The sequence below is a fragment of the Ceratotherium simum genome, chromosome 11 (assembly GCF_057802395.1).
Source record: "Ceratotherium simum simum isolate JZ-2026a chromosome 11, ASM5780239v1, whole genome shotgun sequence".
Taxonomy (NCBI): domain Eukaryota; kingdom Metazoa; phylum Chordata; class Mammalia; order Perissodactyla; family Rhinocerotidae; genus Ceratotherium; species Ceratotherium simum.
Genome location: NC_141910.1, coordinates 57,050,673 through 57,073,229, shown reverse-complemented (window position 1 = coordinate 57,073,229; position 22,557 = coordinate 57,050,673). Strand labels below are relative to the sequence as shown.

The window sequence follows — 22,557 nt, the reverse complement described above, 5'->3', positions numbered from 1 at the left end:
CACATGGCATGACATCTTAGGTGTGATTAAGGCCCTAACTGCGTTGGAAATGAAACCACAAGCAAATAATGGAGGACCTGAGTCCAGACCCACCCACTCCTATCTGCTACACCACTGAGCTGGGCACTCTGTCCTTAAGTCCTCTTGGGAGCCCTAGAGGGTAGGAAACTTAGCTGCTCTCCCAGCCTAAGAGATGGCTGGTTTTGCATGGGCAGCAGGGACTGGTCTGTAACTACCAAAACTCTAGAGGCCGGCCAGGTGGCTCAAGCAGTTAAGTGCACGCACTCCTCTGCAACGGCCCAGGGTTTGCCGGTTTAGATCCCAGGCGCGCACCAACGCACCACTTGTTAGGCCATGCTGTGGCGGCGTCCCATATAAAGTAGAGGAAGATGGGCACCGATGTTAGCCCAGGGCCAGTCTTCCTCAGCAAAAAAGAGGAGGATTGGCATCGGATGTTAGCTCAGGGCTAGTCTTACTCCAAAAAAAAAACTCTAGGTCCCCCCCAAACTCCTAACCCCAAATAGAGACAACGTGTCCTTGGAGAAATGGAAGGATGTGGAAAGAGGAAGAGGAGAAACCCAGAAGTAGCAGAGAGAGTGACGAATGGCCAGTCTCGTTTGCTGAACTAGTTATTACTGAGCTGTTTACCATTTGGCCTCGTGTATTTTAAAGCATACAGTTAAGGAGCATTTATTAAAATGTTTTCAAGTTGTCCTTCTAAAGAAGAGACCCTGACAGGCCACTCAGTATACTGCAAAGGTGGGTTAAATCCTATTATCCCTACTGCAAAGATAGGGAGACAACAGTATAATGGATTACCTTAATTTCCCAGAGACATACAGTGAATTCATTACTGGAGGAAAAAAAGGAAAAGAAAAAGACAATCAGATTAAAGAGTCCTGAAGCCTGGGCCGCCTTGTCAAGGAAGCCAACCAGTCTGGGGGAAGGAGAGACGAGCCCCAAACCTCCCAGGGTGCTGCTCCAAAAACGCAGTCCTTAGAAACACAGACACCTTCGGGAGCTCCGAATGAAAATGTGCAGCAGAAACAAATCCACCACACACAAAATCGTGAGGCCTTACCAATCTGCCTCGCACTGCAGATTGGAAGAGGGGGAAAAAATAATCCAGATCCTAATTTAGTTCAGGAGCTTGTTTTCTTACACTGACAAATCCTTCTAAAAATGATTTCCTGATTAGAGTCAAACGGCGGAGGCCAAAACTCTGCAAGATTGTTGTGTTGTCAGCATGTTAATAGTGTTCCTTAGCAGTTCTCTCCTTTCCACTTTTAGGAAGAAACAACACCTCTGCCAGGAACGCAAAGCTGGAGAAGCCTCTGCACCTCTGATGATTCATGGCTCGGGAGGGAGGCGCAGACATCTGAGGCCGACGTGAGGGTGGAACGTGGAACGCTGGTCGGTGGCAAGACACAGGCAGCAAATGCAAAGGCAGGTGCCTGGCTGTGCAGGGAAACTGTACGAGACGAGAGAGAAGGGCCATCACGTCTCTGTATCTTTCCAGTATTCGCAACTATCATCCACAATTTCACAACTTGAGATGCAAATCCCGATACTTACACTGGGCTAATGTCTTTTTCTCCCCAGACTCAAAGTGCAAATAACGCTAGAGAGGTCAAGTCAACGAGTAATAAGGGAAAGGGTTTCCTGAACTGATTTTGTTTTTACCATAAACTTTAGAATTTTCCGAATCAGTTTGGAAAGAAATGAAAATCAAGACTTTATTTATCTGTTGATTAAATATTTATTACACACTGACAGTACGCCAGCTCTTGTCCTTTGGGCTTTCAGAGCAGTGCTTTTAGCAATGAGCACCATCAACGAACTCTGAAGCTGGAAGGGACCATCAACTCCAACAGTCTCACTTTCCAGATGAGAAAATTGAGGCCTCGTGAGGTTGGCTTCCCTGAGATCACGAGTGATTTATTGACAGATCTAGAGCACGAATCCAAGTATTTCCACCATGACTACTAATTCTCAGACCAGATGCTTCAAAACTGGACTTGGGTAGTCTCAGTTTGAGAAGGGGAGAAGTGAGATTCAATTTGCCAATATTCACATCCTTGGAGGAAGTGATATGCATCCTAAGCCAAAACATATTGGTAAATTCTCTAATTTAGTCAGATGATGTCTCACTTTACATGATAAATGTTTCTAAAAAGTTGCATGCAAATCAAATTTTTGTAAATCAAATTGCTTTTTTTAAAAGCACAAGACAGATTGCTTTGTAAAGGAACCCTGGGCTGAAAATGAGAAATATTTCTGCAATTTAAATAATAACTACCCCCATAATTTATCTCTTCTGTAATTCATAATTTAATATTCCTTGGTTTTGTTTAGCATCACTTGTTTAAAACAAGAAAGATCTATATTCATGCAGCTCATGTCACCAAGAAGTTTGAAATACATTGATAACAACTAATACTTTCCTTCTACATATCCTTAAGAACTAATAAGAAATTGAAATTCCCATTTGGCAGATGGAAAAAGTCGAGACATGGAGTAAGGCTGGATCTAAGATCATGGAGAAAGTCAATGATATAGATAGGATGCCCTCATATTCTCTGTTGTAAGTCCTGCTTTTTTATCTACTGGGTTAGGACATTGTGGTCAAGTACTACATTCGAGTTCTCCAGAGAAAAAGAACCAACAGGATACATATAGATATAAAAGAGTAAATTTATTATGGGAATTGGCTCACGTGATTTTGGAGGCTGAGATGTCCCACAATACGCCTTCTGCAAGCTGGAGAACCAAGAAAGCCAGTGGTATAATTCAATCTGAGTCCAACGGCCTGAGAAGGGCAGGGAAGAGAAGGGACGCTGCTGATGTAGCTCCCAGAGTCTGAAGGCAGAAGAACCAGGAGCTCTGATGTCTGAAAGCAGGAGAAGATAAGATGATGTTCCAGCCCAAGAAGAGAGAATGCATTTACCCTTCCTCCACCCTTTTGTTCCATTTGGGCCCCTCAAGGAATTTAATGAGGCCCACCCACACTGGTGAGGGTGGATCTTCTTCACTTAGACTGCTGATTCAAATTCTAATCTCTGCTGGAAACATCCTCACAGACACACCCAGAAATAATGTTTTACCAGCTGTCTGGGCATCTTTTAGCCCAATCAAGTTGAAAAATTAACCATCACAGCTATTATCTCCCAGGGAGACATTCTCCATATCACAGATGCGTGGACTCCAGAGAAATTCATGAGCCATCTCAAAGGCATCTGTTTCAGGAATCCAAGAGCACAGCCTCCTCTCTGTACAATCACTTGGCTCATCTTGGAAACATGGAGAGCAAAAAAAGAGTCTCAGTCAATCCATGACAATGTGTCTTTACTGATTCCCCATCACAAATCCACCCCTCTGACTGTACGGAAGAAAGGAGGACAATATACAGGCTCTGCCCCCAAGGACTCTTAGTCCGCTTAGAGAGGCAAGGCTCACACACAAAACTACATTAGAGGTAGAGTTCACATGGTCTTCCCCACTAGATTGTAGAGCCTTAGAGAGAGAGGCCTTCCCCATCTTTGCAGTGGTAGCACCTTGCCTTGGAAAAAGTCAGTATCCAGTGAAATTTTTTTTTTGTCATATTAAATTATGAAAATGTAGAGGGATTGGGGACGATGTTATCTGCAAATATCTGGAGAGATGATATAGAATATATAGAATAAATATTGTTTGTATCTCCAGAATGAAATTATCTCCTCCGCAATATGGAAAGAATAATAACAATGCCAACCTCATAGAGCTGTTGTAGCACTTGAGTGGCATAATAGATCTAAAGCATTTAGCATGTCTCTGGCACACAGTGAGCACTTAATAAGTAGTGCCTATCATTTATATTACAAGGACCCCAGACTGTGGTGACAGAGGAACTGATAACAGATCAATGCGAGGAAGAATTTTCAGACAGTATTCAAGGCTGCTCACTCATGAAAGCTACTACATGGGCAGCGCTCCCTATCCCAGAGACTGGATGGTTATCTCTCAATGAGGATGTCAAGAAAAGTCCCGCACTAGGTAATGGTTGGCTGATAGCACCAGTTCATTAGCCTGGCTGAGAATCAGAATAATGTAGGCAGTGTTTTAAAAATACACAGTTCTGGGCCAATCCAGACTTCTTTAACAATCATGGAAAGACCCAGGAACTTGTATTTTATAAGCATTCTAAGTGATTTTTATGTAGCTGATCAAGCATGGGCCTAATTACCTAAGTTTGAGAACCACCTATATAGAGAAAGTTTACAGTCCCTTCCGAATTCTGAGGCTCTAGGCATTCCTTCATCCATCCTTGATCACCTTAAGAAGAGCATCATGGAAAACAATACAAGTTGATAAAGTCAGAAAGATTGGGTTCAAATCCCTGCTCTGCCATTTCCTGTCTGTGTGACTTACAGCATGTTGACTGTTCTCCCAGACCCTCAACTTCCTTGTCCATAAAATAAAGATCAAGATGTATGAAGGTTCTGTATGAAGGTTCTAGGAGTTTTTCTGACACATAATAAGTACTTGATAAATATTTCGTCAACTTGGTAGAGAAGTGCCTCTCATAGTGTGAGGAAAATCATAGGCACTTAACAGATATCAGTTCCCTTTTACCACCATCCCAAACTTACGCATTATGTAGAGGAAAGTGAGTTCACCTAAACCAAGGACATGGACAAAAGATGAGAAAGTGAGACAGGAGAACCTTGCATAGATGGAGACACCAGAAGAGCAGGAAAATAGCTTGGGGGATTCCAAAAAGATGAGAGGATTCCCAAAATCTGAAGTAGAACAGAGAGAGAAAAAAACAATGTATTAAATTTCAGTGGGAAAGTAAAGGAGAATGAAAGTATCATAGATCTTTCTGGATTTTGTTGAGTGTTCTTAATCATTAAATCTGCATTTAGAAATATTTATATTTGCTGAAAACCAAGAGCCTTGGCACACAGGGAGAATGAAAAGAGCAAGGGACAGGGTCTAATTAATCATTAAGGGCCTGTCACATTGACAACTAGAAGAATTGGAAAGTTACAAAGTACCAGCACAAAACAGCATCAATCACCCAACGATGGTAAATAAATTAATCAAAAATCATTGGGTACCAAAAGGTCTAGGGGAAAAATAAAAGGCAGAAGAGAAAAATGATCAGGAGCAGGAAGCCAACAAAATAGCAGAGCCTGACCCTGTTAAAGCTGAAGCCATGTACTCTGGCCCATTGCCAGCTGCTCTGCTTTCAATGCCTTGCCCACCCCCAAGCAGAGTGCCAAGCACAACTGGGTGCAAAAGAAAATATAGATACTGCTATCTTCACAGCTATTACCCCTTCTGTTTTAAACGGAAAATCCCCCTAACATCCCGATATCCTACCCCCTAGTAAAAGGGAAAAGTATCATCCTTGACATAGAGGTCATCCTAAATACCTCTTTGTTCAGAACCATTCCCTGACTTATTCCTAACTCAGCCTTATTTGTGTGCTTGTGTTAAAACACCCCATCTAGCCTGCTGGGGACCATTTATCACCATCCCCAGGCCTTGGTGGAATAAACTCTCTTCCCGGTGATACTGGGGGCCCTTACTGACCCAGAATTATAACATCTCGCCCTACCCTTCCCAACCTGGCATCTATTTACGCAGTTAGTTCACTTTTTATTTACCTGGTAAAAGAGCAGTTGTGGAAGATATTAACCAGATCACCAACTTCCCCATTATCTTTCAGTCGGGATGCACATATGTGCCCCTCTAGGCTGGTACAGGATTCATCGGGCTTGGCTATAAATTAAAAGAATTGAATACTTGGATTTTCTATGGGTCCACATAGGTCATGAAATACTCCAGCAGAGTTTAACATTTGCTGGGGCTCAAGCCCCACCTTTTTTTTAAATATATTTTTGACATGCTAGATCACACATCCTTTGTAATTCACCCACAAGTGATAATTTGCAATTTAATTCCATTTGACACATATTCAGTGAGCAGCCACAGGGTTCTGGGGATGATACAGAAATAAGTGAAGCCATATCTCTGTGTTCTGAGAGCACATAGACTAGTAAGAAAACCATCACAAATGACATGATCCAGGCAACTATGACCTTGGTGACTACAGAGAGACATGAACAATGCATGGTAGGACTAAGGAAAGAATGAACCCTCATGTGAGGCATTGGGAAAGACTTTGGAGGCGGGGGAGACAGAAATTTGATATCACTTGGGAGAAAGTCAAGACTTGGACAGTGGAAACAAGAGAAGGGCATTTAAGGCCCAGAGATGAGCTTGAGAAAAGCCTCAGAAGTGAGTGAATGTAGGGTATTTCAGGGGAATCATGGAGAGGCTGGCTTTACTGCACAGAGGAAATAGGGTCATGAGTGGGAGACAGGGATGATAAGCATTAGGGAGAGTCCTATAAGGACAAAAGCACCCCTGTGCCCTGAAGAATTCTGATTGTCTGGGTGCACAATACTCTCCCTTCTCTAGATGTCCAGGGAGGTCTTGTGACGCAAGCTTGCAGAGGACTGGGAAACCTTCCCAGGTGTCTCCTGGATCTGCGCATGGGCTGGAGTCTCCAAATATGAGAGCAGCAGCAGTAGGCACCATAGGCTCCCAGGAACTAGTCCCCAGATGGCAGTGGCCACATCTGAGGCCCAGAAAGGGAAATAATACATAAATGATATCTGAGTACAAATAGGTTATGTACAGATCATGTGCATGCACCTAACCAGGTAATAGACAGGTAGGTATCAAATAGATAATGCGGATGGATATATTTCGGAAAGTGAGATGCTATGTACATGTAACTGATTAACTGAATGAACCAGACTCAATAGGATACAAGCAACAAGAACTGAATTCCTTTTCACAGTTGCCCCTTTCAACCTGTTCTATGGGATCATTCCTCTCCACTCCCGAATGAATATCCAACAAGTCTCATAACATTTTTTGTTAACTCTCAGATAAAAATCAAATAACCTCTTTTGAGGGGCACATTAAAGAGTCCTGTCCTATGTAATGTTAAAATTATAAAATCTCCTCCAATTTATAATTTCACTTGTCAGGCCCACTGCTGTCTTGGAGACCTGAGGGGAAAAGTCAGCTCCTTCCCTCTTTCCTTTTGCCCCCTCCTCCCTCACTCTACACTCTGATTTGTGTCCCCACAGGGGTGAAAGCAAGGGAGAGGAAGGGAAAGAAAGGGTCAGGAAAGGTCCTTCTGGAGTGGGGCAGATATAATACAGCATTGGGGCTCTTGGAATACAGGAAATGTCATCCAAAGCTAATTCTTTTCTGCATGGGACTCCTGTATCTTCATGGGACCCCAATCTTGCATTCTCTTTCAAAAACAATGCTCCCTCAATCACTGGCATCTTGCAGTCCACCCCTCTCTTACGTCCCCTTACCTCTCCAGGGGGGTCCCTGTGGGCAGCTAGACCCTGTGCAGATCTCTTCCTCAGAACTTTCTCTGCACTACAAGAAATGCACATCCGAAGACTGGTTACACCCCAGAAGGACATGCCATTCCCAGGGAAGTTCTGATTCTTTTCTCTCTGATGCCTCCACTGAAGCTGACCAAAAGAGTCCAAAGGTCAGAGAACACATGTAAAGCTTCCTGACCAGCCCTCTCGATTAGAGGGGGAAGCCTTTAGCCCTCTTCCTACTTGGGAAGTGGAAGGAACAAATCACCACGTGCTGACGAGTCTCCCTAAAGGGATCCTTAATCCTGGTCTCCTTTCTTCCATCTCTTTTCTTTTATACTCTGGGGGTGGGTGATAAGCTAATGCTGACAGAACAATTTGGGGTCACTTCCTTTTAAAGTACTTTATGGATGGGCTAGTCTATCATGTTAAAATGTGAGGACACTTGGTATATGTTTTTCTCAGATTTGGGGCATCAGCTGAAATCCCAAGCAACCAAAAAAGTCATATTTAACATCCCAATACGTGACTATAAATCATGACTATAAATACATGACTATAAATTATAGAGGTTCAAGAGCGCTTAGAGATAACACCATGCCCCCCACTCATTTTATATATTAGAAAACTAAGACCCCTCACCTGCCTCACCTTGTACTTCTCATATAACCCCTATGCAGGGGTATAGAAAAAGCTGGAAAAAGACTGAACAACACCTGCCAGAAAATGCCTCCTCCCCAGCTCCTCAGGCAAAGTCTCTCAAGACCTGAATGGCCCTCTTTCTCCCAAGAGAAAGGGCCTTTGAGCAGAAAAGGCCACAAGGCAGCTAGGACATGCAAGCCTATGTATTAATCAGGATACATTCATCTTTGCTGCAGTAACAAACAATCCCTGAAATCTCAGTGATTTAACAACACAATGTAACTTTATTTCTCACTCACTCCAAGTTTTACATGGGTTGATAGTGCTCCTGAGCAGCTCTCCTCCAAGGAGAAATTCAGGGATCCAGGATGCTCTTCTCTTTTGGTTCTTCTACCTTATCATGGATTTGAGGTTGCGCTTCATGGTTGTCCACAAGCCAGCTGATGGGAGAAAGGAAGCATAGGAAATCACATGATTATCTAACCACCTTGACCCATATTACTTCTGCTCACATGTCGTTGGCCAGAACGAATCATATGGTGAACCTAAATCAAGTGAGGCTGAGAAAAGAAGAGAAGACCACAGAAATCCCAGTAAGACCAAGTCTGTACCACCTACTAAACATACATTTCATTCTGTGGACAAAGGTATTTCTCCTCTTTATTCTGATACTGATTTCCACCCTTTTCTCTCCTAAAGCCTCACTTCTCTCCCCATTATGAGTTGATGAAAAAGCAGAATTTTATATTCTTAATCAGAAGCAGTATGGCATTGAGATTAAGAGCACAGACTCTGGAGTCAGAATGCCAAGGTTTGAATCCAGGTTCCACCAATTGTTAGCTAAGTGACCTGGAGTAAGTCACTTAACCTCTCTCATCTGTAACATAGGGATAATAGCAGCTACCTCAAAGCGTTGTTGCAGAGATTCCATAAGTTAACATACCTATAGGACTTAGAACAGTGTCTGGCTCATGGCGATCCCTATAAAAAGGCTTGCTGTTAATATTGCTGTTATTATTATTCTCCATGGCAAACTCTTCACCCTGCTAATTACAGTTGCTCTTGGCTATACATAATTACCTATTAGCAGGCAGCACCTCATTGAAAGAAGCCAGAGCACTATAGCTCATTGCTTTAGGGAAGAGGATGGATCCCATGGTCTGCAAAGCTTCCAGGTCATTTTTCCCAACCAATTTTCTAGGACCAGGCACGGTCAGAATAAAGTCTTCATAGTCCCGTTCCAGGCTGGTAGAAATGCTCCATGCTTCAGTAGCTCAACGGCCTCACACCAGCTTTCAGTGCCCTGCAGCTCTCTGAAGAATGAACTATGTCCTAAGGGTGAAAAGTTATTTAGTTTCCCTGCCTGACATTCTAGCTCCTGGCCTTCTAGAAACAGAGAAGCTGTTGTCACAGTGCCAGGACGTGACAAACGATGTGGAAGGAGTGTTATGATACAGCCATCCATCCGCAGTCAGAGGCCAGGACCACAAGGGGATGGAAAATGAACAGGGAAATTGATAATTGTATAGCTCTAAAGCTTTCCCAGAGAAACTTCAAAGGGAAGTATGTTTTGCCCTCACCTAGAGAGGCAGAAGACGCTGAAAACCTTTAGGAGGCATGCCACCAGCTAGTCACACTACAGGCAGAGCTGTGGTGGGGGGGAAACCACCCCAGAGACAGTAAAAAGAGCAAGAGAGAAATACGAAAGACAGAATCATTGCAAAAGCAAGTGAGCAAGCATCTGTTATACTTGGAGAGAGAACTAAGGCTACTCTTTACAGAACCCTAGATAAGTCCCTTAACATTCAGAGTTGCCAGAATATGTAAAATGAAGACGATAGTATCTTATTTTCCTAAAGGCAGGGGGCTATTCTTGAGGACCTTCCAGAGTCTAAAACCATGTGATTCTTTGAGCATGTGATGCCCTTTCTTCTCTCCAGTTCTCTTTGCCTTTGGTGTAGAGTTGTTTATTCGATAAATGCGAAATGGAGGATTTCATTGTCCTAGATTTAGTCTCATTCACAAAGAGATAGAAGTGGAATGGATGCTAAACATATATGTAGCAAAATTCCTTTGCACAAATCACCTCCTCTTTCTGGAGAGTGGGTTTTGCTATCACATACAAACATCTGCTGTGCTGTATGGTTCCAGCACATGGGCTGGATCTTTCTGAAGGGAAAGACCTAACACATGTCACATAGTCTTGATGCTTTCATTCTCTCGGGTTCACAACAGAGACTCTCTTGAAAGGATTAGCACTTTAACGTAAAGTCTACAGAATCCATATCAATACAACAGTGTAGGATTTCTGCTTCTGTCCAAGGTGGAGTAAGAGGAATCACATTTATCCTCCTACCTGAAACCAAAAAAAACAAAACAAAAACAAAAAAAGCAAGCAACATATATGAAGCAATGGTTTTCAAGATTCAGTACATCAGAGAGTTAAGGATTATGATCCCCAAACAAGGAGAAACAAATGAGAAGAGCCTTGTGATTGCCCCAGTATACTGCCTTGAGAGAGTCTCCAAGCCATGACTCAAGGAGAGGGAACCCAGGCAGAAACCAGCACATAGCCTGAATCAAGCAGGTGGAGTTGAAAGTCTGGTGAACCTGGGCTTTACTATCATAAGAACTATTACCACACGAGAAATAATATAATATCACTTGAAGGTAGATTGTGATAACTTAAAGATGTGTTCTAAAATCTTTAAAGAAACCATTAAAATAACTAAACAAAGAGTTATAGCTATAAGCCAACCAACCAAAATAGAATGATAAAAAAAAATTCCATTAATCCAAAATAAGGTAGAAAAAGAGGAAAGGGAAAACTAAAAATAGATCGAACAAATAGAAAACAAATAACAAGATGATAGATTTAAACCTAACCATATCCATAATTGCATTAAATATAAATGATCTAAACACTCCAATTCAAAGGCAAAGATTATCAAAACCATAAAAATAAAGTATAAAAAAAGAAAACTACAGACCAATATCTCACATGAACTTAGACACAAAAATCCTTAACAAAATATAAGCAAATCAAACCCAACAATGTACAAAAAGAATTATGTCTCATGACGAAGGGGGATTTACTTCAGGTGTGCAAGGCTGGCTCAATATTCAAAAATCAATCAATATAACTCATCATATCAACATGCGAAAGAAGAAAAATCATATGATAATATCAAACAATGCAAAAAAAACTGTCTGACAAAATCCAATACCCAGTCACAATAAAAACGCTCAACAAATTAGGAATGGAGGGAAATTACCTCAACTTGATAAAGAGCATCTACCAAAAAAAGAATCACAGCTAACACTATATATATGGTAAAGGACTGAATGTTAGAAATAGAGAAGAGGGCCTGGCCCCGTGGCTTAGCAGTTAAGTGCACGTGCTCCGCTACTGATGGCCCGGGGTTTGGATCCCGGGCACGCACTGACGCACTGTTTGTCCGGCCATGCTGAGGTGGCGTCCCTCATAACAGCAACTAGAAGGATGTGCAACTACAACATACAACTATCTACTGGGGCTTTGGGCAGAAAAAGAGAAAAAAAAAGGAGGAGGATTGGCAATAGATGTTAGCTCAGAGCCAGTCTTCCTCAGCAAAAAGAGGAGGATTGGCATGGATGTTAGCTCAGGGCTGATCTTCCTCACAAAAAAAAAAAGAAATAGAGGACAGATTAGTGGTTGCCAGTGGTTAAAGACAGGGACAAGGAGGGGAAACACGAAAGATCTTTGTGTTGATGAAACTGTTCTACGTCTTGACTATGGTAGTAAATCCACGAAACTACTCACATGGTAATTTGCACAGAACTAAACACACACACACTCACACATAAATAAATAGAAAACAGGAAATCTGAACGAGACTGATGGATTGTATCAATGTCAATCCCCTGGTTGTGATATTGTGAATTGTAGTTTTGCAAGCTGTTATTGATGGAAATTGAGCAAACGGAACACAGGATCTCTTTGTATCATTTCTTGCAACTGCATACGAATCTGCAATTATCTCAAAATAAAAGTTTTTTAGGGCAGAGATTTTCAGATTGGATAAAAATATAAGACCAAACTTGTGCTGCCCATAAGAAAAATATTTTTTAAATATTTTAAATATAAATACATAAATGATTAAATGAGAAAGAATGAAATAAATAAACAAATATATATATATATTTATATAAAATCTCCATGCTAATAGCAATCAAAAGAAAGCTGGAATAGGTATATTAATAGCATATGAAGTAGATTTCAGAGCAACGAATATTATCAAAGGTAAGGAAAAGTCATGTCATAATGATAAAGGGGTCAATTACCAGAGTCACAAAACAATCCTAAATGTTTATGCAACTTATAACAGAGCTTCAAAATACACGAAGCAATAACTGATAACTGAGAGAACTTCAATAAGAAATAGACAAGTTCACAATTATAGTCAGTGTTGTCAACCTTCATCTTCCAAAAACTGATAGAACAAGTATGAAGAAAATCAGGAAAGTTATAGAATACTTGAACAATGCTATCATATATACATGCAAAATTTGTCCACAAATGTTCATAACATCTTTGTTTGTAAGAGCAAAAAATGGAAATAACCCAAATGTGCATCAACTGGTGAATAGTTAAACAAATGATGGTTTATCCATACAATGGAATACTACTCAGCAATAAAAGTAATGAACTATTTATACACACAAAACACAGATGAATATCAAAATAATTATGCCTTGTGGAAAAAGTCAAGTAAAAGAGTACCTAGTGTCAGATTTCATTTACATAAAGTACTCAAAAATGCAAATTTATAGTGGCAGCAGATCACTGGTTACCAGAGGATGTGGGGAGAAAGGTGTTGTGGGGAGCAAAGATTACAAAAGGGCTCCAAGGACTTTTGTGGATGATAGATAGTTCATTATCTTGAGCTTGGGGATAGGTTCCTGGGTCCATACATAAGTCAAGCCTTATCAAATTGTACACTTTAAATATGTGAAGTTTATTGTATGTCAATTATACCCCAATAAAGCTGTTAAAAACACACACAGTGTGACCAGCATCCAATGAGTGGCATCAACCATTGCCCCCAACAGTGATCCCTTCTACTCTAGACAGACCTGTATCTTCACTGTGCCAGACATCTCGAACATCCCCCTCCTTCCTTCTGCCTCTTCAAACTCGATTTGTCCTTCAAAGACCAGAACAATCCTACCTCCTGTAGGGAACTTTTCAGGACCTCTCTCATGCTGACTCTCACTGCACATACAGGCTACAACAGTTCTGTACAAGAGTGTCTTCATCATCCAAACAGAGGCTGAGCTCCTGAGACCTGGAGCCCTGTCATCAGGACCTTTCCTCTACCTGCAGAGGCCTGGGACCAAGAACCTTCAATTAATACCTGTTAATTATTTTGTTGATGAAATCTCCCACTGAGAGATCTCCCTCACGAGGCTACTCTTCACTTGTGTGATGACGTGTCATTAATTAAAAAAAAGAAAAAGAGCATCTTCTTTGCTTTTGGCTTTTGCCTCCTGCCAGGGACCACTGTGCATCCAATCAGAGCATGCCTCAGGAAAGGTCCTGTGTACTTGCTCATATAAGAACTCCCTGCAGCTGGCTACAGTGCAGAGATTGCGGCAGAAAACCAGGGACCAAGGGCTGCTTTGGTCCACTCTGTGCTTCACATACCCCAGGGGTTCAGCAGCCTTTGCAGGGAAGCCATGCACTGCCCTGGCATTACCACAGCCTCAGAACATAAGACAATGTCTGGTCCCTACTAGCTCCTTGCGCAGATGAGTAAATCAGGCCAGGGAGGTCAGGTGAGCAGTTCTGAGTCAGTCACTGAACGTTGCTTTTTCATTCTTACTTTTTTTGCGTTTTGGGCTTTACTCAAGTGAAGAGATCATAAAATAAACAGACAGAAAAGACAGACCTCCTATTCCCTACCCCTTCACTAGACCAGAAAAGAGTCACCATAAGTTTTCCATGCTCTTCTACAGATGTTTCATGACCAAATTTCCCATCATTTGGTTAAAAGTAATTTCTTCTGCACCTCACACTCCAATCAAATGGTTTAAAAAAAAAAAAAAAGTCAATAGGCTGACAGCCTTAGAAGTGGATAAAGATATTAGCAGGAGGCCTGCTGGTTCCAACGAGCAGCAGACAAATAATGATCGATAGTTTTTATCTCCTAATGACTGGATGGTGATTGGGTAGCCTCCAGCTAAGAACTTCATTGACATCTCCAGAGTTGCTTCAAGGAAGGATGGGAAGCCAATTTTTATGAGACCCGAGGAGAAGTGTACCCTTCAGAAACACCTGGGTCCTAGTCGCTATGATCCTAGCAGATGAGTTGAGCTGGATTCTTCTCTCTGCACCTTGTAACACCAAGTTCTTCTCCCAAATTGTCCCCACCCTCCATCCCTGCAGCCTCCACTCAGGCCAGGAATTACCTCAAATATATCTGACAGTAGACCAAGGGGCCTTGGTCCATGAATACTATTTGCATCCTATCATGTCCTCCCTGGAGAACTGTAAGGAGGTTCCTAACACCATTCATATCTATTTCAAACTCTACAGTGAGGACTGAGTGTCGTTTATTAGCTGTCCTCTAAATTTCTCTCTCTACAGCAGCATTCTTTCTTCTTTGTCAACACATCTCTCTCATGTATCAACCAAGACATGGAACATACTTGCTCTCTACTCACCTTCCATTCATTAATTCATTCCTCTTTGCCTTGACTGAATTGGCTGCCTCCAGTTAACCTGCTCTTCCTAGCCATATCAGCCATTTTCATAAATTTTCACTTAAAAGATCTACCAGATAGTATTATGATTAACTCCACCTCATTTTGATGGTAACTTTTCTCTCTGCTCTTCCCCATTTCCTGGCACAAACTGCTCAATGACATCTCACTCAGGGACCACACTGCTATGGGGTTGGTAATATCCCCTGTGGGATAAATTCTCAAATTAACTTCCCAACAAGAAGCAAGAAAATGCCTCCTGGACAGCAGAGGCACACAATAGGCATTCAACATGTTTGGGAGTAAGTGCTTGGAGCACACACATTCATTGGTGTGCCATGTAGCTTAGCAAAGCATTTCCCAGAGTGCATCAAATGGAATGCCAATTTTCCAGGATGTTAATGGTACTGCAGTTTTTTTCCCCAAGAAGTTCCATGACCAAATAAGCATGGTCACTGCTAAATTAAAGAAATTTAAAAACGTTTATTTATTACTGAAAGTCTTACGGCCTTCCATATGATCAGATGAAAAGTTCTCTCCAAGAGGGAGGCATATTATACATTACTTCCAAAGGAGCCCTTTACTCATGGAGTATCCCACAAGGTTAAAGCATTTCATAAAGCACTCTTTGAGAAACATTTCCCTAAAACATTCAGCACACAGGTTCACTTAGGTCTGCTGAATGAGAATCTATTCTTTCCAGAGCCTCCAGAGTTCGGCAAATCACATCAGTTTTTCTTTGCCTAATCCTCACATGGTCCCAATGTACCATGTCAGTCTGTGCTTTAAAAAAAAAAAAAAAAGAACATAATGAAAGTCAAAACTACTGGCAAGCATTGAAATCAAAATTCCCACAATAAGATTACAGCATGAGACACCTTCAGCAACAAGCCAAAAGGCAGAAAAAAGGATTATATCTAAAAATCAAACTGCACCCCTACCACCTGTTCAACAATCAATACACCGTTACCCTGTCTACAGAAGTGGTTTGCAAGTAACCATTCCTAGGCTGCTATAGGGGCAAAGGCAGGATTGGAGAATTGCCTTGAATTGCTTACCAGCCCAGAGCAGAAACTTAGAATTCTGGACACATGCCTGGGGGAAGCATGGGCTGCACCACCAATGCTGTAGGCAAATGTAAACACACCATCCAATTAGACTATGAAGCCAGCCATGGAGCCAACTGAATCCTTTTCACAGCTGAGGGGAGCTGAGAACAAGATACCAAACTGGATCCTCCTCTCTTATCCTTTGAAAATTACGGAATTGCCTGTTCCTTTGCATAAGCACTCTAGCCCAAACACACAACACCTATCAAGAGATGGCAACAGAATAATGAGAGATCTGAGTTATAGGCAACAGTGCTAAAGGAAATAGGAAGAGTTAGCCCAAAAAAGAGAAAACTCAGAGTGTAAAACCAAATGTCTTCCCTAGTCTGAACTGCTCTCATGTCCAGAATATCATTTGTGTCATTATGGTGGCAGTTGCAAGGAGGTCAATTTGGACTTGATAGTAAGAAAATTTTCTACCTGTGTGCAGATGTCAGCAAGGGTCATAATAATAAATAAATGCTCCTCAGGATATATAAATATTTCCTTGGGCAACCATTCCATGGGTTTTGAAAACTCCAATTGCCTTCCCAAGAATCACTAATGACTATGCCCACGTGGGGAGGGATGCTGCATTTACACATCTCTGAGTTTCCTTCTAAAACTAAGAATACATGTATCAAGAGTGCCCTTTGTGCTCCAGCAAGAGGGGGAAATATACTGGAGGAGCCTTTTACACATGTGAACAACACTGAAAGGCATCCATAGGCATCAACTCGACATGGAAAATTTCCTGTGCTGAGAGATAGGCAAGGTCAAACTTAGTGGTGCGTATTGGGACTCTGCTATTCAGTGAGGGATGGAGATAAACTCTCTCACAGCTCTGACCTAAGAAATGTGCCAGCAGCTTCTAGAAGTTAAAAAGTATCCTACTTGGGCCCACCCTGGTAGCCTAGTGGTTAAGTTTGGCACACTCCACTTCAGCGGCCCGGGTTTGGTTCCTAGGTGTGGACCTACACCACTAGTCTCTCAGTGGCCATGCTGTGGTGGCAGCTCACATACAAAAAAAGGAAGATTGGCAGCAGATGTTAGCTTAGGGTGAATCTTCCACAGCAAAAAAAAAAGAAAAGAAAGTATCCCACTTGAAAGTTACTTCTGCTTAATGGAAGTAAGAAACTTTCAACAAAATAGCTTAGGAAGTTCACACTTTGACATTACCATTCTGGCTCCAAAAGTGTAGCAATGATCTATTTAAAACAGCACAAAAATACCACAGGGCTCAGAAAAAAGTAAGTGTCTTAATAGATCAGAAACAACAGGAATTCCAAAACATAAACAGCTCTAAAATCACAGACCCAGACCAAAGCAGTGATAACTGGTGTTCAATTCTTTTGGGACAATGGGAAGCCGAGGAGGCTCACTGCTTAAACTAGGGGACAGATTTCCCTCATCATTTCCCTCCAGACACACACACATCACTTGAGAAAGGAGGTAGAAAAGAATTGCTCCCAAGTGCTCCAAGAGGCACAGCAATACATATCCAGCCCCAAGGTCAGGATCTAAGCAAACCCCCACCAGCTCAGGAATAGGGTTAATAATTTCCCTGATCACATAATTGGGCTGGAAACAAACATCACATTACAGGATCTGTTCAGGATCAGGGATTAGGACTATGGAATGGCAACCACAGAACCACTCAGATAGGAGTGAGCATTGGCAGGAGAAAAGAGAAAGAGAGAATAACAAAGAACAAATAAAATTTTCCCTCAAAATGAAGCCATAAATCAAAATTCTAAACCACGTAAACAAATATAACACTAAGAGAGAAAGCAAACAAAAGGAGCAATTGAAACACAAAATCAATCTATATCCCTCTATTGAAGTGTGGAAATAAGTATGTTTAGGTGAATTAATGAAAGAATAACACCCTTTAAATGAGGAAAAATCAATGGTGAAAAGGCAAATATGAAACAAGAAGATGATATGAAAATGAGTCAGGGAGAAGTTTTATAAATGAAAATTATAGTAATGGATATAAATGAATTTTTAAATCAATAAATGAGATCAACTCTAGCCTGAAAACAGAGGTGAAAGCAAATTAGTAAAAGAAGATGGTACCAAGAAGTTTACCCAGAAGCTACAGAGAGACAAAAAGATAAGAAAGATGAAAGATCCATTAAGAAAAATGGAGTATACACAATGTTAAAAGCCAATTTGACCTCAACAAAATAAAATTTTTAAAAAAGCAAGATGGGGGCTGGCCTGGTGGTGCAAGCGGTTAAGTGCGTGCGCTCCGCTGCGGCAGCCCGGGCTTCGCCGGTTCAATCCCAGGCGCACACCGACGCACAGCTTGGCAAGCCATGCTATGGCGGTGTCCCATAAAAAGTGGAGGAAGATGGGCACGGATGTTAGCCCAGGGCCAGTCTTCCTCAGCAAAAAAAGAGGAGGATTGGCAGATGTTAGCTCAGGGTCAATCTTCCTCACAAAAAAAAAAAAAAAAAGCAAGATGGAGTAAACTGAGAGGCACAAAAATAGGGTGAATGAAAGTTCCAGAAGAAAAGAATGGAGAGAAGGACACAGAAACAATACTTGGAAGCTTAGAATGTTCCAGATGATCTCAGCAACACCTTACTCTCTCAAGGCTGCATCCTTGAAACTGGCTCCTAGTGTGGGAATGGTGGGAGGAATTTACATTCCAAGGACAGGGGAGGGAGTGAGGAGCCTCCGATTGCCAGGGTCCAGCTTGTGGGTCAACCGGCAGTCATATCCTCTCAGTGACCTCCTCCAACACTGCCCCATTATCCTGAAATAAAATTTATAGATAATATAATCTTTCCTTTACTCATAACTTAAAAAATATCAGTGTAGGCAAACTCTTAGGTGGCAAGCAACCAGAGCTGGAGGAGGAAGAAGTCTCTCAGCATGTGAGGAGCAGGGGGAGTTGGCAGTGCTGGCCAAGGAGATGGCTCCTGAGGTCAAGAGGTTAGTTACATACAAGGTGACTGAGAAAATCAAGTAAATAAATTAAGAATAGGCAAGCCAGGTTTCTCTCTATTGAGAATGGAGGTACAAATATGTAAAGGAGAAGTCTAGAATAAACCACACGATGTTGGATTGTATTTAGGGATATTGATGTAAACTTATGGTTCCCAATAGATAGACAAATGTACATGTACATAAAAGTATATATAGAAACGTAGCAATCTATACATATATAGATGCTCTAGCTCTGTCTCCTGAGAAGGCCTGGAAGCAAGACAAACTAGTAGCAATGAACACACCCAGCACTAGATCTTGGTTTCTAGAGGGAATCAAGATTTCTGGAAAAATGGCTGATTCCAAGGCTGGGGCAGGGACCATACGAGCCTGGACCATCTTGTGCTAGAGTGATAAGGACATCTCCAAAAGATAAGGGATCCAGCTTGACAGGTATTCCACTAGCCAAATCAAAGACAACTTGAGTATCAAAATAAATGATGATGGTAAAGGATTATAACCCTTTGAATAAAATAGGAACCAATGAGTACATACATACATACATACACACACAGGAGTTCTTACAGTGGAATGCCAACTCATAAGTGTAGAAGAAATGATGGAATTAGAAAATTGCCATTTGACAACAGACTCAGACAAGATTCACCAATAGATGCCTATACTCTAGGGTGAAATTTAGATAAGGAGGAGCTTATGTACACAGTCTCAAAGTGTCTCCTCTTAAAAATACCTACTAATTAGCTTGACAGTGGAGAAACTTGACAGTTACTGTCTTAACTAAGTGATAAAAGTTCACTGTTTTATCTTTATCAGTAATGGGAAAACCGACATCGTGTTCCTTCTGAAATTACGCACTGAGAAGAACACAGCATCGCCTGTGTGGGATTCCTGCCAAAAACGCGTAACCTGAATCTGTTGATGAGGAAACATGGGGCAACGCCAAACTGTGGAACAGTCTACCAAGTAACTGACCTGTCCTCTTAAAAAATGTGAAGGTCATGAAGGACAAGCAAACTGAGGAACTGCTACAGGTAGAAGGAGACCAGAAAAACATGACAGGTGACTGAAATGAGCGACTGTGAATTGGCTCCTGCACCTATAAGAAGCTTTATTGGGACAAGCAAGGTCTGTGAATGGGATCTGTGGTCATATATATATGACAGTAGTATGACATCAATATTAATTTCCTGATCGTAAGAGCTGTGTAGTGTCGCTTGAGAGGAGAGTGTCCTTATTTTTAGGATGTACATATACAAGTACTTAGACACAAGGGGTATCACTGTGTCCTTAATCTCAAACATTAGAGAAAAAAGAAACGCGTGTGTGTGTATACATACATGTACAGAGAGAGATAATGGTAAGGCAAATGTAGTAGTGTGTTTTGCTGGGGGGAAATGCAAAAAGGTTACAGAACACCTGAATGAAAAAGAAAACACTTGGAAGTTGAATTTTAAATCAGCTGATCAATAGATAAATTGACAACTGATATTTAGCAAACTGACCTTGAGCCAAGTCTGGTGGCTGTCTAAGGAAAAAACCTGATCCAGAGAGCTGGATGCCCTTGTTGACCCCTGAAAGGATAGAGGCAGATGGACCAGTGCTTTCTTCATGCCCGATATTGACTACACCAGGGCTTTTCCTCGGTGCTTCCCATCAGAGCCGCGTCAGAACCAAGGTTCCCTTTTTAAAACAAGCTTTTAGTAACGTCCCTTTACTAACCCAAAATGAAAGTCACAGGTAATATATCCTACCCACATAATTTTTAAAAATAAAAATATATCGTCCTATTAGTAAATGGAGATTAAAGGAAATAATTTTCAATGAAATATGTATCTCAATATGTAAGTGATCATGACTACACAAGAAGACATGTAGTCATCAGATGTTCACACCTGTATTTGGAAGAGTCATCACCAATGTGACACCTAAAAATGCAGGCTGAGTCACGCGTCTGGTATTTGTGACTAGATTATCTGAGCACCATTTCTACCAGTGAGTTCATTTTTCAAAATAGTGAACAACTGTTGGTAAAGTTCTAAGTGAAACAAAGTACACCCTTACCTCATTTCAGGATAGAATGCATTCTCAGGACAAAAGGTGCATCGATCTGAAACACGCAAAGACAACCACCAATACAATGCACTAACCATAAAGTAGTGGAGAAATACATGGAAAAGAATGTCTAAAATAACATGTTTTTCAATATATAAATGCACAAGAGGATGACAAACTAGAAGACATAATGAAGTGACCAGATGCTTGTGTCTTTACATAGGCTCTCTAGGAATGAGACAGCTGTGAGCACAGATTGCTACAGGTATGTTGTAGGGCAACTCCTATACCGTGAGAGGTGTTGCCATGATCTGAATGATGTGAGCAATTCTTGTGAAATTTCTGAACATAATAAAATGCAGTCTCTTCTCAATTTACACAGTAGATACAGTCCCTGGGAAAGTCAGTGCAGATCGGAATTGTGCACAAAATATTTTCTTTGTGTTATATGTAGAACAGTTAAGAGCTAGGCTCAGACAATTATCAAAAGGTTTTTCATCTACATCAACATCCACTGAGACATTTGACATTCGTGCAAAATGTGGGACGATTCCTCACGTCCAAGACCCATCCCTACTCCACCCATCCACATCATTGGGTCAACCAAAGGCCCCTCACACATTTCCAAACGCCCCCTCAAGAGCCCCCCCCCCTCAGGGATCAAGGAGGTTTCTAAACAACCGATTTGATCAGGAACAGAATCATGAGCACACGGTCTGCACTTTCGGACCCCTGACACACGGCATTTGGTCCTGTCCCAGCAGACACTATGCTAAAGAAAGTTGAACACTTCAGCTCAGAGCATTTGCTTTAAGCCCTTCTGCAATGATATACCCACCACAGGCAACCGATAAAACTTTGTGAATGAATGAACAGGTCACTTCTCTGATTAGCTATAACAAACAATACAGATGTTGTCTGGAAAGAGGTCAGCAAGATCAAGTAATGCCAAATGTAAATAAAAGAGGGAACATGCCCTCAGCTGCACAGCAAGAAACAGTCAAGTGTCGCAGCTGAGGGACAGAGCCAAGTTTCAAAGGCCTCCTTGGGGCAGCTGCTCTGATCACTTCTCTGCTATTAGGCAGCTCCAACTTTCTCGGGTTTGAAGGCCAATGCCTTCCGGCTTGCTGGACAAAGGTTCCCAGAACCTCTCTGGTTCAGCTTTCTCCTCAGGTGTGGCCATGTATCAAAACTAAAAGGCATCACAGGATTCTCCTCAAAGCAGGAAGTGGGGGGGGGGGGGGGCGGGGAGATCTTTCTGGAACTTCCCTAACTTGGCTAGATGGGCTTCACTGAGCATCATGAGTGTCACAGAAGTCAAGTCCTTGAAATCACAGAGTCGCCAGAAGCAGAATCACAGATTCTTTCATCTTTGTTGAATTTGATATAAAATCCTGAGTGCTTAACATATTGTAGCTATTCAAAAATGCATAACTATGATTGTTACTATTTCTATTATTTTCTGTTCATGGACAAGTGAAAAATCAACAGCTTCTCAGCTATTTCCTGGGCCTCCAAATTCAGTATTTACAAGATGAAACTGGGTCCTTGAATCTGTGAAAATTTTCACCTGGTAAACATTTTACTGTCAATCTTTCCACATGTCTTTTACCGAATTTTCTTTAAATGCAGCAAACCCACAGCAATTTAAGCAATTAAGAGCACTAAATAGA

The 22,557-nt window shown here is 41.6% G+C and overlaps 1 long non-coding RNA gene across 1 annotated transcript in view; it reads right to left on the bottom strand.

Moving 5' to 3' along the window:
* Positions 1-674: 674 nt before the first annotated feature.
* LOC147916011 (uncharacterized) overlaps positions 675-22,557 on the bottom strand; it is a 58,457-nt gene continuing 36,574 nt past the window's right edge. Inside the window, exons 2-5 of the long non-coding RNA XR_015553584.1 lie at positions 8,342-8,482; positions 5,652-5,766; positions 2,717-2,890; positions 675-1,471 (exon numbers count right to left, since the gene is read on the bottom strand). This is a non-coding gene — a long non-coding RNA (uncharacterized LOC147916011). The remainder of the gene's footprint in view (positions 1,472-2,716; positions 2,891-5,651; positions 5,767-8,341; positions 8,483-22,557) is intronic.